Genomic DNA, 16,046 nt, shown 5'->3' on the forward strand with positions numbered 1-16,046 from the left:
TGCATATTTAAAGTTCCTTTGAAAGGCAGAGCGAGGACTAGGACGTCTGTTCCGACTGAGTCTGCATCCACAGAAAGGATGAAATAAGGCTCTAGAAATTTCACCAAGGAGATATGAACTTCATCCCCCTTAAAATACTTTTTCTCCCAGATACCCCGGCTCTTAGTCAAATGAGGTTAATCTTCAAAACCCCACCCCCACTAACCATAAATATTCACCTCTCCTGCTGTCCATTCAATTGATACAAGGTATCTTGTACATGGAGAGAATGTGAGAAAAAGCAGAATTGCTTCATAGATTTGGTGACCTTGGATGGGTGGGCTGGATAAAGAAGTGAACTTGGTTTCCGGAAAGGGAGTATCATGATGGGAATGAGGAAAAGAGAACATGGACCACATTCACAGGTTAGAGAAATAAATGTAATAGGTTGAATGGTTTTGAAAAGCTAGCTTTGAGCAGGAATTGTTTTTTAAAATTGCAAAGAACTAAAAAAGTCAATGTGGGATTGGAGGCACAATCTGAGCAGAAAGCACCATAAGCTGCTATGGTGCAACTCTTATGTTGACTAGAAACTTTAATATGATGATGCTCTTCTTTTGATATTTCTTTGAGTTAAATTTTATTGTATGTAGCTGACACAGTACTGTTTGCAGCTCCTCAGTTTATGGTTATCCCGTGACAACAATGTATTCATCATATTTATTATTCTACAAAAGTATTTTTAAATGCACTGATGTGGTGTTTGCATGCTATGCAAGATGGTACATCATTGAATGTTTATAAGGAGCATCGCATAGGATATGTGATATTTGGCACCTGGAGGAGTCGGACACGCAGATCCTGAAAAGAAGTTAAGACTCTCTAGCAAGAGCCGTCTTTATTCTGAGTCTAATCTTTACTTTTAGTGAAATGGTTTATGAAAACCAATCAACTGCTCCAGGTGAGGCTCGAACTCACAACCTCGGCATGGCTCAGTGCAAGTACTGCTGTATAAGTACCGCGCGCTAACCGATTGCGCCACTGGAGCTTACTGTTTTCACTTCTCCCCATTTGAGCCATCTAGTGCTAACCAAGTAGATACTGCACTGCTCCATTATTCACTGTGCAAGATCGACTCACATGCTAGCATGTTATCATGACTATTAAAAATACAGTCCAAATGGAATAGATTTGATAATTCTGCTATATCGTGTGCTCTGTCTATTGAACACCCCATACATTTGCCATTCTGACACAGTCTAGGATAAACTTATGCTTATTTTTAATTAGCACATAGTTAGAATTTCACCAAAAATGAAATATAAGCCCCTAAGGCAGACGAGGTGGCCGAGTGGTTGAGGCGATGGACTGCTAATCCATTGTGCTCTGCACGCGTGGGTTCGAATCCCACCTTCGTCGGAAAGCCATCAGACACTCTTTTGAAGGTGAGCATGTCTCGAAGTACAATTACACTCTCTTTCAAGACACTGCCATAATCCACTAGAAGGGCCCAACTGACTATTCCATTATGGCATTTATGTCAAATAAAGGGAAGTATTTTGTGCTTAATTGAAATTAGATCTTTCATGAAGTGTCCAGAGGATTGCCTATTCCTCACTCCTGGCCTTCCAACCAGTTTGGATAGATAGACTGATAAGAAAGCATTTCTTACTCCTAAAGTTTCAGCCGTCTCAAGTGTATGCGTGTTTACATTTGTCTGCCCCACAGAGACAGATCACTTCTAATAAGTGAGTTCTCTATCTGTCACTGATTGCGGACATACTCAGTAGAGCTTTCAGTATGGTCATAAATGTGAATACTCTTATGTTCTCAAATCAAAATGGAGTTTTTCCTACTTTCAAGAAAAGTGTCTTAAGCATGCTCTTCGATTTGTGCACACATGTAGACATTCAAATGCAACTGCATTTCCATACAGAGTCTCAAAATCATAGATATCTTCATACCGCAGTAAGAATACATGTTGCGATTTACAAACTGCAGGCAGACCGGCCTTGTAGCTCAGTGGCAGAGCACTGGTCTTGTAAACCAGGGGTCATGAGTTCAAGCCTCATCAGGGCCTTTTTATATGTGTGTTTCTGTATGTTGTTTTCAAGTCATTCTTTCTAGGAGTCACACCTTGTCTTAAGTTTGCTTATTGACAAGCTTCCCTTTCCTGCTTTCATCTTATCAAGAAGACTTCATGGAAACCATTGAACCATAAACTATTGTCTCACCCCTTCCGATCGCCTGACGAACGCCATTCTCACCCCGCCGGGCAAGCCCTGCCGGGCAAAGCCAAATAAGCCATGCATATTTAAAGTTCCTTTGAAAGGCAGAGCGAGGACTAGGACGTCTGTTCCGACTGAGTCTGCATCCACAGAAAGGATGAAATAAGGCTCTAGAAATTTCACCAAGGAGATATGAACTTCATCCCCCTTAAAATACTTTTTCTCCCAGATACCCCGGCTCTTAGTCAAATGAGGTTAATCTTCAAAACCCCACCCCCACTAACCATAAATATTCACCTCTCCTGCTGTCCATTCAATTGATACAAGGTATCTTGTACATGGAGAGAATGTGAGAAAAAGCAGAATTGCTTCATAGATTTGGTGACCTTGGATGGGTGGGCTGGATAAAGAAGTGAACTTGGTTTCCGGAAAGGGAGTATCATGATGGGAATGAGGAAAAGAGAACATGGACCACATTCACAGGTTAGAGAAATAAATGTAATAGGTTGAATGGTTTTGAAAAGCTAGCTTTCAGCAGGAATTGTTTTTTAAAATTGCAAAGAACTAAAAAAGTCAATGTGGGATTGGAGGCACAATCTGAGCAGAAAGCACCATAAGCTGCTATGGTGCAACTCTTATGTTGACTAGAAACTTTAATATGATGATGCTCTTCTTTTGATATTTCTTTGAGTTAAATTTTATTGTATGTAGCTGACACAGTACTGTTTGCAGCTCCTCAGTTTATGGTTATCCCGTGACAACAATGTATTCATCATATTTATTATTCTACAAAAGTATTTTTAAATGCACTGATGTGGTGTTTGCATGCTATGCAAGATGGTACATCATTGAATGTTTATAAGGAGCATCGCATAGGATATGTGATATTTGGCACCTGGAGGAGTCGGACACGCAGATCCTGAAAAGAAGTTAAGACTCTCTAGCAAGAGCCGTCTTTATTCTGAGTCTAATCTTTACTTTTAGTGAAATGGTTTACGAAAACCAATCAACTGCTCCAGGTGAGGCTCGAACTCACAACCTCGGCATGGCTCAGTGCAAGTACTGCTGTATAAGTACCGCGCGCTAACCGATTGCGCCACTGGAGCTTACTGTTTTCATTTCTCCCCATTTGAGCCATCTAGTGCTAACCAAGTAGATACTGCACTGCTCCATTATTCACTGTGCAAGATCGACTCACATGCTAGCATGTTATCATGACTATTAAAAATACAGTCCAAATGGAATAGATTTGATAATTCTGCTATATCGTGTGCTCTGTCTATTGAACACCCCATACATTTGCCGTTCTGACACAGTCTAGGATAAACTTATGCTTATTTTTAATTAGCACATAGTTAGAATTTCACCAAAAATGAAATATAGGCCCCTAAGGCAGACGAGGTGGCCGAGTGGTTAAGGCGATGGACTGCTAATCCATTGTGCTCTGCACGCGTGGGTTCGAATCCCACCTTCGTCGGAAAGCCATCAGACACTCTTTTGAAGGTGAGCATGTCTCGTAGTACAATTACACTCTCTTTCAAGACACTGCCATAATCCACTAGAAGGGCCCAACTGACTATTCCATTATGGCATTTATGTCAAATAAAGGGAAGTATTTTGTGCTTAATTGAAATTAGATCTTTCATGAAGTGTCCAGAGGATTGCCTATTCCTCACTCCTGGCCTTCCAACCAGTTTGGATAGATAGACTGATAAGAAAGCATTTCTTACTCCTAAAGTTTCAGCCGTCTCAAGTGTATGCGTGTTTACATTTGTCTGCCCCACAGAGACAGATCACTTCTAATAAGTGAGTTCTCTATCTGTCACTGATTGCGGACATACTCAGTAGAGCTTTCAGTATGGTCATAAATGTGAATACTCTTATGTTCTCAAATCAAAATGGAGTTTTTCCTACTTTCAAGAAAAGTGTCTTAAGCATGCTCTTCGATTTGTGCACACATGTAGACATTCAAATGCAACTGCATTTCCATACAGAGTCTCAAAATCATAGATATCTTCATACCGCAGTAAGAATACATGTTGCGATTTACAAACTGCAGGCAGACCGGCCTTGTAGCTCAGTGGCAGAGCACTGGTCTTGTAAACCAGGGGTCATGAGTTCAAGCCTCATCAGGGCCTTTTTATATGTGTGTTTCTGTATGTTGTTTTCAAGTCATTCTTTCTAGGAGTCACACCTTGTCTTAAGTTTGCTTATTGACAAGCTTCCCTTTCCTGCTTTCATCTTATCAAGAAGACTTCATGGAAACCATTGAACCATAAACTATTGTCTCACCCCTTCCGATCGCCTGACGAACGCCATTCTCACCCCGCCGGGCAAGCCCTGCCGGGCAAAGCCAAATAAGCCATGCATATTTAAAGTTCCTTTGAAAGGCAGAGCGAGGACTAGGACGTCTGTTCCGACTGAGTCTGCATCCACAGAAAGGATGAAATAAGGCTCTAGAAATTTCACCAAGGAGATATGAACTTCATCCCCCTTAAAATACTTTTTCTCCCAGATACCCCGGCTCTTAGTCAAATGAGGTTAATCTTCAAAACCCCACCCCCACTAACCATAAATATTCACCTCTCCTGCTGTCCATTCAATTGATACAAGGTATCTTGTACATGGAGAGAATGTGAGAAAAAGCAGAATTGCTTCATAGATTTGGTGACCTTGGATGGGTGGGCTGGATAAAGAAGTGAACTTGGTTTCCGGAAAGGGAGTATCATGATGGGAATGAGGAAAAGAGAACATGGACCACATTCACAGGTTAGAGAAATAAATGTAATAGGTTGAATGGTTTTGAAAAGCTAGCTTTCAGCAGGAATTGTTTTTTAAAATTGCAAAGAACTAAAAAAGTCAATGTGGGATTGGAGGCACAATCTGAGCAGAAAGCACCATAAGCTGCTATGGTGCAACTCTTATGTTGACTAGAAACTTTAATATGATGATGCTCTTCTTTTGATATTTCTTTGAGTTAAATTTTATTGTATGTAGCTGACACAGTACTGTTTGCAGCTCCTCAGTTTATGGTTATCCCGTGACAACAATGTATTCATCATATTTATTATTCTACAAAAGTATTTTTAAATGCACTGATGTGGTGTTTGCATGCTATGCAAGATGGTACATCATTGAATGTTTATAAGGAGCATCGCATAGGATATGTGATATTTGGCACCTGGAGGAGTCGGACACGCAGATCCTGAAAAGAAGTTAAGACTCTCTAGCAAGAGCCGTCTTTATTCTGAGTCTAATCTTTACTTTTAGTGAAATGGTTTACGGAAACCAATCAACTGCTCCAGGTGAGGCTCGAACTCACAACCTCGGCATGGCTCAGTGCAAGTACTGCTGTATAAGTACCGCGCGCTAACCGATTGCGCCACTGGAGCTTACTGTTTTCATTTCTCCCCATTTGAGCCATCTAGTGCTAACCAAGTAGATACTGCACTGCTCCATTATTCACTGTGCAAGATCGACTCACATGCTAGCATGTTATCATGACTATTAAAAATACAGTCCAAATGGAATAGATTTGATAATTCTGCTATATCGTGTGCTCTGTCTATTGAACACCCCATACATTTGCCATTCTCACACAGTCTAGGATAAACTTATGCTTATTTTTAATTAGCACATAGTTAGAATTTCACCAAAAATGAAATATAAGCCCCTAAGGCAGACGAGGTGGCCGAGTGGTTGAGGCGATGGACTGCTAATCCATTGTGCTCTGCATGCGTTGGTTCGAATCCCACCTTCGTCGGAAAGCCATCAGACACTCTTTTGCAGGTGAGCATGTCTCGTAGTACAATTACACTCTCTTTCAAGACACTGCCATAATCCACTAGAAGGGCCCAACTGACTATTCCATTATGGCATTTATGTCAAATAAAGGGAAGTATTTTGTGCTTAATTGAAATTAGATCTTTCATGAAGTGTCCAGAGGATTGCCTATTCCTCACTCCTGGCCTTCCAACCAGTTTGGATAGATAGACTGATAAGAAAGCATTTCTTACTCCTAAAGTTTCAGCCGTCTCAAGTGTATGCGTGTTTACATTTGTCTGCCCCACAGAGACAGATCACTTCTAATAAGTGAGTTCTCTATCTGTCACTGATTGCGGACATACTCAGTAGAGCTTTCAGTATGGTCATAAATGTGAATACTCTTATGTTCTCAAATCAAAATGGAGTTTTTCCTACTTTCAAGAAAAGTGTCTTAAGCATGCTCTTCGATTTGTGCACACATGTAGACATTCAAATGCAACTGCATTTCCATACAGAGTCTCAAAATCATAGATATCTTCATACCGCAGTAAGAATACATGTTGCGATTTACAAACTGCAGGCAGACCGGCCTTGTAGCTCAGTGGCAGAGCACTGGTCTTGTAAACCAGGGGTCATGAGTTCAAGCCTCATCAGGGCCTTTTTATATGTGTGTTTCTGTATGTTGTTTTCAAGTCATTCTTTCTAGGAGTCACACCTTGTCTTAAGTTTGCTTATTGACAAGCTTCCCTTTCCTGCTTTCATCTTATCAAGAAGACTTCATGAAAACCATTGAACCATAAACTATTTCCTCACCCCTTCCGATCGCCTGACGAACGCCTGACAAACGCCATTCTCACCCCGCCGGGCAAGCCCTGCCGGGCAAAGCCAAATAAGCCATACATATTTAAAGTTCCTTTGAAAGGCAGAGCGAGGACTAGGACATCTGTTCCGACTGAGTCTGCATCCACAGAAAGGATGAAATAAGGCTCTAGAAATTTCACCAAGGAGATATGAACTTCATCCCCCTTAAAATACTTTTTCTCCCAGATACCCCGGCTCTTAGTCAAATGAGGTTAAACTTCAAAACCCCACCCCCACTAACCATAAATATTCACCTCTCCTGCTGTCCATTCAATTGATACAAGGTATCTTGTACATGGAGAGAATGTGAGAAAAAGCAGAATTGCTTCATAGATTTGGTGACCTTGGATGGGTGGGCTGGATAAAGAAGTGAACTTGGTTTCCGGAAAGGGAGTATCATGATGGGAATGAGGAAAAGAGAACATGGACCACATTCACAGGTTAGAGAAATAAATGTAATAGGTTGAATGGTTTTGAAAAGCTAGCTTTGAGCAGGAATGGTTTTTTAAAATTGCAAAGAACTAAAAAAGTCAATGTGGGATTGGAGGCACAATCTGAGCAGAAAGCACCATAAGCTGCTATGGTGCAACTCTTATGTTGACTAGAAACTTTAATATGATGATGCTCTTCTTTTGATATTTCTTTGAGTTAAATTTTATTGTATGTAGCTGACACAGTACTGTTTGCAGCTCCTCAGTTTATGGTTATCCCGTGACAACAATGTATTCATCATATTTATTATTCTACAAAAGTATTTTTAAATGCACTGATGTGGTGTTTGCATGTTATGCAAGATGGTACATCATTGAATGTTTATAAGGAGCATCGCATAGGATATGTGATATTTGGCACCTGGAGGAGTCGGACGCGCAGATCCTGAAAAGAAGTTAAGACTCTCTAGCAAGAGCCGTCTTTATTTTGAGTCTAATCTTTACTTTTAGTGAAATGGTTTATGAAAACCAATCAACTGCTCCAGGTGAGGCTCGAACTCACAACCTCGGCATGGCTCAGTGCAAGTACTGGTGTATAAGTACCGCGCGCTAACCGATTGCGCCACTGGAGCTTACTGTTTTCATTTCTCCCCATTTGAGCCATCTAGTGCTAACCAAGTAGATACTGCACTGCTCCATTATTCACTGTGCAAGATCGACTCACATGCTAGCATGTTATCATGACTATTAAAAATACAGTCCAAATGGAATAGATTTGATAATTCTGCTATATTGTGTGCTCTGTCTATTGAACACCCCATACATTTGCCATTCTGACACAGTCTAGGATAAACTTATGCTTATTTTTAATTAGCACATAGTTAGAATTTCACCAAAAATGAAATATAAGCCCCTAAGGCAGACGAGGTGGCCGAGTGGTTGAGGCGATGGACTGCTAATCCATTGTGCTCTGCACGCGTGGGTTCGAATCCCACCTTCGTCGGAAAGCCATCAGACACTCTTTTGAAGGTGAGCATGTCTCGTAGTACAATTACACTCTCTTTCAAGACACTGCCATAATCCACTAGAAGGGCCCAACTGACTATTCCATTATGGCATTTATGTCAAATAAAGGGAAGTATTTTGTGCTTAATTGAAATTAGATCTTTCATGAAGTGTCCAAAGGATTGCCTATTCCTCACTCCTGGCCTTCCAACCAGTTTGGATAGATAGACTGATAAGAAAGCATTTCTTACTCCTAAAGTTTCAGCCGTCTCAAGTGTATGCGTGTTTACATTTGTCTGCCCCACAGAGACAGATCACTTCTAATAAGTGAGTTCTCTATCTGTCACTGATTGCGGACATACTCAGTAGAGCTTTCAGTATGGTCATAAATGTGAATACTCTTATGTTCTCAAATCAAAATGGAGTTTTTCCTACTTTCAAGAAAAGTGTCTTAAGCATGCTCTTCGATTTGTGCACACATGTAGACATTCAAATGCAACTGCATTTCCATACAGAGTCTCAAAATCATAGATATCTTCATACCGCAGTAAGAATACATGTTGCGATTTACAAACTGCAGGCAGACCGGCCTTGTAGCTCAGTGGCAGAGCACTGGTCTTGTAAACCAGGGGTCATGAGTTCAAGCCTCATCAGGGCCTTTTTATATGTGTGTTTCTGTATGTTGTTTTCAAGTCATTCTTTCTAGGAGTCACACCTTGTCTTAAGTTTGCTTATTGACAAGCTTCCCTTTCCTGCTTTCATCTTATCAAGAAGACTTCATGGAAACCATTGAACCATAAACTATTGTCTCACCCCTTCCGATCGCCTGACGAACGCCATTCTCACCCTGCCGGGCAAAGCCAAATAAGCCATGCATATTTAAAGTTCCTTTGAAAGGCAGAGCGAGGACTAGGACGTCTGTTCCGACTGAGTCTGCATCCACAGAAAGGATGAAATAAGGCTCTAGAAATTTCACCAAGGAGATATGAACTTCATCCCCCTTAAAATACTTTTTCTCCCAGATACCCCGGCTCTTAGTCAAATGAGGTTAATCTTCAAAACCCCACCCCCACTAACCATAAATATTCACCTCTCCTGCTGTCCATTCAATTGATACAAGGTATCTTGTACATGGAGAGAATGTGAGAAAAAGCAGAATTGCTTCATCGATTTGGTGACCTTGGATGGGTGGGCTGGATAAAGAAGTGAACTTGGTTTCCGGAAAGGGAGTATCATGATGGGAATGAGGAAAAGAGAACATGGACCACATTCACAGGTTAGAGAAATAAATGTAATAGGTTGAATGGTTTTGAAAAGCTAGCTTTCAGCAGGAATTGTTTTTTAAAATTGCAAAGAACTAAAAAAGTCAATGTGGGATTGGAGGCACAATCTGAGCAGAAAGCACCATAAGCTGCTATGGTGCAACTCTTATGTTGACTAGAAACTTTAATATGATGATGCTCTTCTTTTGATATTTCTTTGAGTTAAATTTTATTGTATGTAGCTGACACAGTACTATTTGCAGCTCCTCAGTGTATGGTTATCCCGTGACAACAATGTATTCATCATATTTATTATTCTACAAAAGTATTTTTAAATGCACTGATGTGGTGTTTGCATGCTATGCAAGATGGTACATCATTGAATGTTTATAAGGAGCACCGCATAGGATATGTGATATTTGGCACCTGGAGGAGTCGGACACGCAGATCCTGAAAAGAAGTTAAGACTCTCTAGCAAGAGCCGTCTTTATTCTGAGTCTAATCTTTACTTTTAGTGAAATGGTTTACCAAAAACAAACAACTGCTCCAGGTGAGGCTCGAACTCACAACCTCGGCATGGCTCAGTGCAAGTACTGCTGTATAAGTACCGCGCGCTAACCGATTGCGCCACTGGAGCTTACTGTTTTCATTTCTCACCATTTGAGCCATCTAGTGCTAACCAAGTAGATACTGCACTGCTCCATTATTCACTGTGCAAGATCGACTCACATGCTAGCATGTTATCATGACTATTAAAAATACAGTCCAAATGGAATAGATTTGATAATTCTGCTATATCGTGTGCTCTGTCTATTGAACACCCCATACATTTGCCATTCTGACACAGTCTAGGATAAACTTATGCTTATTTTTAATTAGCACATAGTTAGAATTTCACCAAAAATGAAATATAAGCCCCTAAGGCAGACGAGGTGGCCGAGTGGTTGAGGCGATGGACTGCTAATCCATTGTGCTCTGCACGCGTGGGTTCGAATCCCACCTTCGTCGGAAAGCCATCAGACACTCTTTTGAAGGTGAGCATGTCTCGTAGTACAATTACACTCTCTTTCAAGACACTGCCATAATCCACTAGAAGGGCCCAACTGACTATTCCATTATGGCATTTATGTCAAATAAAGGGAAGTATTTTGTGCTTAATTGAAATTAGATCTTTCATGAAGTGTCCAGAGGATTGCCTATTCCTCACTCCTGGCCTTCCAACCAGTTTGGATAGATAGACTGATAAGAAAGCATTTCTTACTCCTAAAGTTTCAGCCGTCTCAAGTGTATGCGTGTTTACATTTGTCTGCCCCACAGAGACAGATCACTTCTAATAAGTGAGTTCTCTATCTGTCACTGATTGCGGACATACTCAGTAGAGCTTTCAGTATGGTCATAAATGTGAATACTCTTATGTTCTCAAATCAAAATGGAGTTTTTCCTACTTTCAAGAAAAGTGTCTTAAGCATGCTCTTCGTTTTGTGCACACATGTAGACATTCAAATGCAACTGCATTTCCATACAGAGTCTCAAAATCATAGATATCTTCATACCGCAGTAAGAATACATGTTGCGATTTACAAACTGCAGGCAGACCGGCCTTGTAGCTCAGTGGCAGAGCACTGGTCTTGTAAACCAGGGGTCATGAGTTCAAGCCTCATCAGGGCCTTTTTATATGTGTGTTTCTGTATGTTGTTTTCAAGTCATTCTTTCTAGGAGTCACACCTTGTCTTAAGTTTGCTTATTGACAAGCTTCCCTTTCCTGCTTTAATCTTATCAAGAAGACTTCATGAAAACCATTGAACCATAAACTATTGTCTCACCCCTTCCGATCGCCTGACGAACGCCATTCTCACCCCGCCGGGCAAGCCGTGCCGGGCAAAGCCAAATAAGCCATGCATATTTAAAGTTCCTTTGAAAGGCAGAGCGAGGACTAGGACGTCTGTTCCGACTGAGTCTGCATCCACAGAAAGGATGAAATAAGGCTCTAGAAATTTCACCAAGGAGATATGAACTTCATCCCCCTTAAAATACTTTTTCTCCCAGATACCCCGGCTCTTAGTCAAATGAGGTTAATCTTCAAAACCCCACCCCCACTAACCATAAATATTCACCTCTCCTGCTGTCCATTCAATTGATACAAGGTATCTTGTACATGGAGAGAATGTGAGAAAAAGCAGAATTGCTTCATAGATTTGGTGACCTTGGATGGGTGGGCTGGATAAAGAAGTGAACTTGGTTTCCGGAAAGGGAGTATCATGATGGGAATGAGGAAAAGAGAACATGGACCACATTCACAGGTAAGAGAAATAAATGTAATAGGTTGAATGGTTTTGAAAAGCTAGCTTTGAGCAGGAATTGTTTTTTAAAATTGCAAAGAACTAAAAAAGTCAATGTGGGATTGGAGGCACAATCTGAGCAGAAAGCACCATAAGCTGCTATGGTGCAACTCTTATGTTGACTAGAAACTTTAATATGATGATGCTCTTCTTTTGATATTTCTTTGAGTTAAATTTTATTGTATGTAGCTGACACAGTACTGTTTGCAGCTCCTCAGTTTATGGTTATCCCGTGACAACAATGTATTCATCATATTTATTATTCTACAAAAGTATTTTTAAATGCACTGATGTGGTGTTTGCATGCTATGCAAGATGGTACATCATTGAATGTTTATAAGGAGCATCGCATAGGATATGTGATATTTGGCACCTGGAGGAGTCGGACACGCAGATCCTGAAAAGAAGTTAAGAGTCTCTAGCAAGAGCCGTCTTTATTCTGAGTCTAATCTTTACTTTTAGTGAAATGGTTTACGAAAACCAATCAACTGCTCCAGGTGAGGCTCGAACTCACAACCTCGGCATGGCTCAGTGCAAGTACTGCTGTATAAGTACCGCGCGCTAACCGATTGCGCCACTGGAGCTTACTGTTTTCATTTCTCCCCATTTGAGCCATCTAGTGCTAACCAAGTAGATACTGCACTGCTCCATTATTCACTGTGCAAGATCGACTCACATGCTAGCATGTTATCATGACTATTAAAAATACAGTCCAAATGGAATAGATTTGATAATTCTGCTATATCGTGTGCTCTGTCTATTGAACACCCCATACATTTGCCATTCTGACACAGTCTAGGATAAACTTATGCTTATTTTTAATTAGCACATAGTTAGAATTTCACCAAAAATGAAATATAAGCCCCTAAGGCAGACGAGGTGGCCGAGTGGTTGAGGCGATGGACTGCTAATCCATTGTGCTCTGCATGCGTGGGTTCGAATCCCACCTTCGTCGGAAAGCCATCAGACACTCTTTTGAAGGTGAGCATGTCTCGTAGTACAATTACACTCTCTTTCAAGACACTGCCATAATCCACTAGAAGGGCCCAACTGACTATTCCATTATGGCATTTATGTCAAATAAAGGGAAGTATTTTGTGCTTAATTGAAATTAGATCTTTCATGAAGTGTCCAGAGGATTGCCTATTCCTCACTCCTGGCCTTCCAACCAGTTTGGATAGATAGACTGATAAGAAAGCATTTCTTACTCCTAAAGTTTCAGCCGTCTCAAGTGTATGCGTGTTTACATTTGTCTGCCCCACAGAGACAGATCACTTCTAATAAGTGAGTTCTCTATCTGTCACTGATTGCGGACATACTCAGTAGAGCTTTCAGTATGGTCATAAATGTGAATACTCTTATGTTCTCAAATCAAAATGGAGTTTTTCCTACTTTCAAGAAAAGTGTCTTAAGCATGCTCTTCGATTTGTGCACACATGTAGACATTCAAATGCAACTGCATTTCCATACAGAGTCTCAAAATCATAGATATCTTCATACCGCAGTAAGAATACATGTTGCGATTTACAAACTGCAGGCAGACCGGCCTTGTAGCTCAGTGGCAGAGCACTGGTCTTGTAAACCAGGGGTCATGAGTTCAAGCCTCATCAGGGCCTTTTTATATATGTGTGTTTCTGTATGTTGTTTTCAAGTCATTCTTTCTAGGAGTCACACCTTGTCTTAAGTTTGCTTATTGACAAGCTTCCCTTTCCTGCTTTCATCTTATCAAGAAGACTTCATGAAAACCATTGAACCATAAACTATTGCCTCACCCCTTCCGATCGCCTGACGAACGCCTGACAAACGCCATTCTCACCCCGCCGGGCAAGCCCTGCCGGGCAAAGCCAAATAAGCCATGCATATTTAAAGTTCCTTTGAAAGGCAGAGCGAGGACTAGGACGTCTGTTCCGACTGAGTCTGCAGCCACAGAAAGGATGAAATAAGGCTCTAGAAATTTCACCAAGGAGATATGAACTTCATCCCCCTTAAAATACTTTTTCTCCCAGATACCCCGGCTCTTAGTCAAATGAGGTTAAACTTCAAAACCCCACCCCCACTAACCATAAATATTCACCTCTCCTGCTGTCCATTCAATTGATACAAGGTATCTTGTACATGGAGAGAATGTGAGAAAAAGCAGAATTGCTTCATAGATTTGGTGACCTTGGATGGGTGGGCTGGATAAAGAGGTGAACTTGGTTTCCGGAAAGGGAGTATCATGATGGGAATGAGGAAAAGAGAACATGGACCACATTCACAGGTTAGAGAAATAAATGTAATAGGTTGAATGGTTTTGAAAAGCTAGCTTTGAGCAGGAATTGTTTTTTAAAATTGCAAAGAACTAAAAAAGTCAATGTGGGATTGGAGGCACAATCTGAGCAGAAAGCACCATAAGCTGCTATGGTGCAACTCTTATGTTGACTAGAAACTTTAATATGATGATGCTCTTCTTTTGATATTTCTTTGAGTTAAATTTTATTGTATGTAGCTGACACAGTACTGTTTGCAGCTCCTCAGTTTATGGTTATCCCGTGACAACAATGTATTCATCATATTTATTATTCTACAAAAGTATTTTTAAATGCACTGATGTGGTGTTTGCATGTTATGCAAGATGGTACATCATTGAATGTTTATAAGGAGCATCGCATAGGATATGTGATATTTGGCACCTGGAGGAGTCGGACACGCAGATCCTGAAAAGAAGTTAAGACTCTCTAGCAAGAGCCGTCTTTATTCTGAATCTAATCTTTACTTTTAGTGAAATGGTTTATGAAAACCAATCAACTGCTCCAGGTGAGGCTCGAACTCACAACCTCGGCATGGCTCAGTGCAAGTACTGCTGTATAAGTACCGCGTGCTAACCGATTGCGCCACTGGAGCTTACTGTTTTCATTTCTCCCCATTTGAGCCATCTAGTGCTAACCAAGTAGATACTGCACTGCTCCATTATTCACTGTGCAAGATCGACTCACATGCTAGCATGTTATCATGACTATTAAAAATACAGTCCAAATGGAATAGATTTGATAATTCTGCTATATTGTGTGCTCTGTCTATTGAACACCCCATACATTTGCCATTCTGACACAGTCTAGGATAAACTTATGCTTATTTTTAATTAGCACATAGTTAGAATTTCACCAAAAATGAAATATAAGCCCCTAAGGCAGACGAGGTGGCCGAGTGGTTGAGGCGATGGACTGCTAATCCATTGTGCTCTGCACGCGTGGGTTCGAATCCCACCTTCGTCGGAAAGCCATCAGACACTCTTTTGAAGGTGAGCATGTCTCGTAGTACAATTACACTCTCTTTCAAGACACTGCCATAATCCACTAGAAGGGCCCAACTGACTATTCCATTATGGCATTTATGTCAAATAAAGGGAAGTATTTTGTGCTTAATTGAAATTAGATCTTTCATGAAGTGTCCAGAGGATTGCCTATTCCTCACTCCTGGCCTTCCAACCAGTTTGGATAGATAGACTGATAAGAAAGCATTTCTTACTCCTAAAGTTTCAGCCGTCTCAAGTGTATGCGTGTTTACATTTGTCTGCCCCACAGAGACAGATCACTTCTAATAAGTGAGTTCTCTATCTGTCACTGATTGCGGACATACTCAGTAGAGCTTTCAGTATGGTCATAAATGTGAATACTCTTATGTTCTCAAATCAAAATGGAGTTTTTCCTACTTTCAAGAAAAGTGTCTTAAGCATGCTCTTCGATTTGTGCACACATGTAGACATTCAAATGCAACTGCATTTCCATACAGAGTCTCAAAATCATAGATATCTTCATACCGCAGTAAGAATACATGTTGCGATTTACAAACTGCAGGCAGACCGGCCTTGTAGCTCAGTGGCAGAGCACTGGTCTTGTAAACCAGGGGTCATGAGTTCAAGCCTCATCAGGGCCTTTTTATATGTGTGTTTCTGTATGTTGTTTTCAAGTCATTCTTTCTAGGAGTCACACCTTGTCTTAAGTTTGCTTATTGACAAGCTTCCCTTTCCTGCTTTCATCTTATCAAGAAGACTTCATGGAAACCATTGAACCATAAACTATTGTCTCACCCCTTCCGATCGCCTGACGAACGCCATTCTCACCCCGCCGGGCAAGCCCTGCCGGGCAAAGCCAAATAAGCCATGCATATTTAAAGTTCCTTTGAAAGGCAGAGCGA

The 16,046-nt window shown here is 40.9% G+C and overlaps 21 non-coding genes across 21 annotated transcripts; 14 read left to right on the top strand and 7 right to left on the bottom strand.

Moving 5' to 3' along the window:
• Window positions 1-932: 932 nt before the first annotated feature.
• Window positions 933-1,027, bottom strand: TRNAI-UAU (transfer RNA isoleucine (anticodon UAU)). The gene is made up of 2 exons: window positions 990-1,027; window positions 933-968 (listed from the first exon to the last, which is right to left on the bottom strand). It is a non-coding gene; the product is annotated as a tRNA-Ile (tRNA).
• A 289-nt stretch (window positions 1,028-1,316) lies between these two features.
• On the top strand, window positions 1,317-1,398 carry TRNAS-GCU (transfer RNA serine (anticodon GCU)). The gene has a single exon. It is a non-coding gene; the product is annotated as a tRNA-Ser (tRNA).
• A 589-nt stretch (window positions 1,399-1,987) lies between these two features.
• On the top strand, window positions 1,988-2,059 carry TRNAT-UGU (transfer RNA threonine (anticodon UGU)). The gene has a single exon. It is a non-coding gene; the product is annotated as a tRNA-Thr (tRNA).
• Window positions 2,060-3,218: 1,159 nt separating this feature from the next.
• TRNAI-UAU (transfer RNA isoleucine (anticodon UAU)) lies at window positions 3,219-3,313 on the bottom strand. The gene is made up of 2 exons: window positions 3,276-3,313; window positions 3,219-3,254 (listed from the first exon to the last, which is right to left on the bottom strand). It is a non-coding gene; the product is annotated as a tRNA-Ile (tRNA).
• A 289-nt stretch (window positions 3,314-3,602) lies between these two features.
• On the top strand, window positions 3,603-3,684 carry TRNAS-GCU (transfer RNA serine (anticodon GCU)). Its single transcript has one exon. It is a non-coding gene; the product is annotated as a tRNA-Ser (tRNA).
• A 589-nt stretch (window positions 3,685-4,273) lies between these two features.
• Window positions 4,274-4,345, top strand: TRNAT-UGU (transfer RNA threonine (anticodon UGU)). Its single transcript has one exon. It is a non-coding gene; the product is annotated as a tRNA-Thr (tRNA).
• A 1,159-nt stretch (window positions 4,346-5,504) lies between these two features.
• Window positions 5,505-5,599, bottom strand: TRNAI-UAU (transfer RNA isoleucine (anticodon UAU)). The gene is made up of 2 exons: window positions 5,562-5,599; window positions 5,505-5,540 (listed from the first exon to the last, which is right to left on the bottom strand). It is a non-coding gene; the product is annotated as a tRNA-Ile (tRNA).
• Window positions 5,600-5,888: 289 nt separating this feature from the next.
• On the top strand, window positions 5,889-5,970 carry TRNAS-GCU (transfer RNA serine (anticodon GCU)). The gene has a single exon. It is a non-coding gene; the product is annotated as a tRNA-Ser (tRNA).
• Window positions 5,971-6,559: 589 nt separating this feature from the next.
• TRNAT-UGU (transfer RNA threonine (anticodon UGU)) lies at window positions 6,560-6,631 on the top strand. The gene has a single exon. It is a non-coding gene; the product is annotated as a tRNA-Thr (tRNA).
• A 1,170-nt stretch (window positions 6,632-7,801) lies between these two features.
• TRNAI-UAU (transfer RNA isoleucine (anticodon UAU)) lies at window positions 7,802-7,896 on the bottom strand. The gene is made up of 2 exons: window positions 7,859-7,896; window positions 7,802-7,837 (listed from the first exon to the last, which is right to left on the bottom strand). It is a non-coding gene; the product is annotated as a tRNA-Ile (tRNA).
• A 289-nt stretch (window positions 7,897-8,185) lies between these two features.
• Window positions 8,186-8,267, top strand: TRNAS-GCU (transfer RNA serine (anticodon GCU)). The gene has a single exon. It is a non-coding gene; the product is annotated as a tRNA-Ser (tRNA).
• A 589-nt stretch (window positions 8,268-8,856) lies between these two features.
• Window positions 8,857-8,928, top strand: TRNAT-UGU (transfer RNA threonine (anticodon UGU)). Its single transcript has one exon. It is a non-coding gene; the product is annotated as a tRNA-Thr (tRNA).
• Window positions 8,929-10,073: 1,145 nt separating this feature from the next.
• TRNAI-UAU (transfer RNA isoleucine (anticodon UAU)) lies at window positions 10,074-10,168 on the bottom strand. The gene is made up of 2 exons: window positions 10,131-10,168; window positions 10,074-10,109 (listed from the first exon to the last, which is right to left on the bottom strand). It is a non-coding gene; the product is annotated as a tRNA-Ile (tRNA).
• A 289-nt stretch (window positions 10,169-10,457) lies between these two features.
• Window positions 10,458-10,539, top strand: TRNAS-GCU (transfer RNA serine (anticodon GCU)). The gene has a single exon. It is a non-coding gene; the product is annotated as a tRNA-Ser (tRNA).
• A 589-nt stretch (window positions 10,540-11,128) lies between these two features.
• Window positions 11,129-11,200, top strand: TRNAT-UGU (transfer RNA threonine (anticodon UGU)). Its single transcript has one exon. It is a non-coding gene; the product is annotated as a tRNA-Thr (tRNA).
• Window positions 11,201-12,359: 1,159 nt separating this feature from the next.
• Window positions 12,360-12,454, bottom strand: TRNAI-UAU (transfer RNA isoleucine (anticodon UAU)). The gene is made up of 2 exons: window positions 12,417-12,454; window positions 12,360-12,395 (listed from the first exon to the last, which is right to left on the bottom strand). It is a non-coding gene; the product is annotated as a tRNA-Ile (tRNA).
• A 289-nt stretch (window positions 12,455-12,743) lies between these two features.
• TRNAS-GCU (transfer RNA serine (anticodon GCU)) lies at window positions 12,744-12,825 on the top strand. Its single transcript has one exon. It is a non-coding gene; the product is annotated as a tRNA-Ser (tRNA).
• Window positions 12,826-13,414: 589 nt separating this feature from the next.
• On the top strand, window positions 13,415-13,486 carry TRNAT-UGU (transfer RNA threonine (anticodon UGU)). The gene has a single exon. It is a non-coding gene; the product is annotated as a tRNA-Thr (tRNA).
• A 1,172-nt stretch (window positions 13,487-14,658) lies between these two features.
• TRNAI-UAU (transfer RNA isoleucine (anticodon UAU)) lies at window positions 14,659-14,753 on the bottom strand. The gene is made up of 2 exons: window positions 14,716-14,753; window positions 14,659-14,694 (listed from the first exon to the last, which is right to left on the bottom strand). It is a non-coding gene; the product is annotated as a tRNA-Ile (tRNA).
• A 289-nt stretch (window positions 14,754-15,042) lies between these two features.
• TRNAS-GCU (transfer RNA serine (anticodon GCU)) lies at window positions 15,043-15,124 on the top strand. The gene has a single exon. It is a non-coding gene; the product is annotated as a tRNA-Ser (tRNA).
• A 589-nt stretch (window positions 15,125-15,713) lies between these two features.
• TRNAT-UGU (transfer RNA threonine (anticodon UGU)) lies at window positions 15,714-15,785 on the top strand. Its single transcript has one exon. It is a non-coding gene; the product is annotated as a tRNA-Thr (tRNA).
• The last annotated feature ends 261 nt before the right edge of the window (window positions 15,786-16,046 follow it).

The sequence above is a fragment of the Lissotriton vulgaris genome, chromosome 5 (assembly GCF_964263255.1).
Source record: "Lissotriton vulgaris chromosome 5, aLisVul1.2, whole genome shotgun sequence".
Classification (NCBI taxonomy): domain Eukaryota; kingdom Metazoa; phylum Chordata; class Amphibia; order Caudata; family Salamandridae; genus Lissotriton; species Lissotriton vulgaris.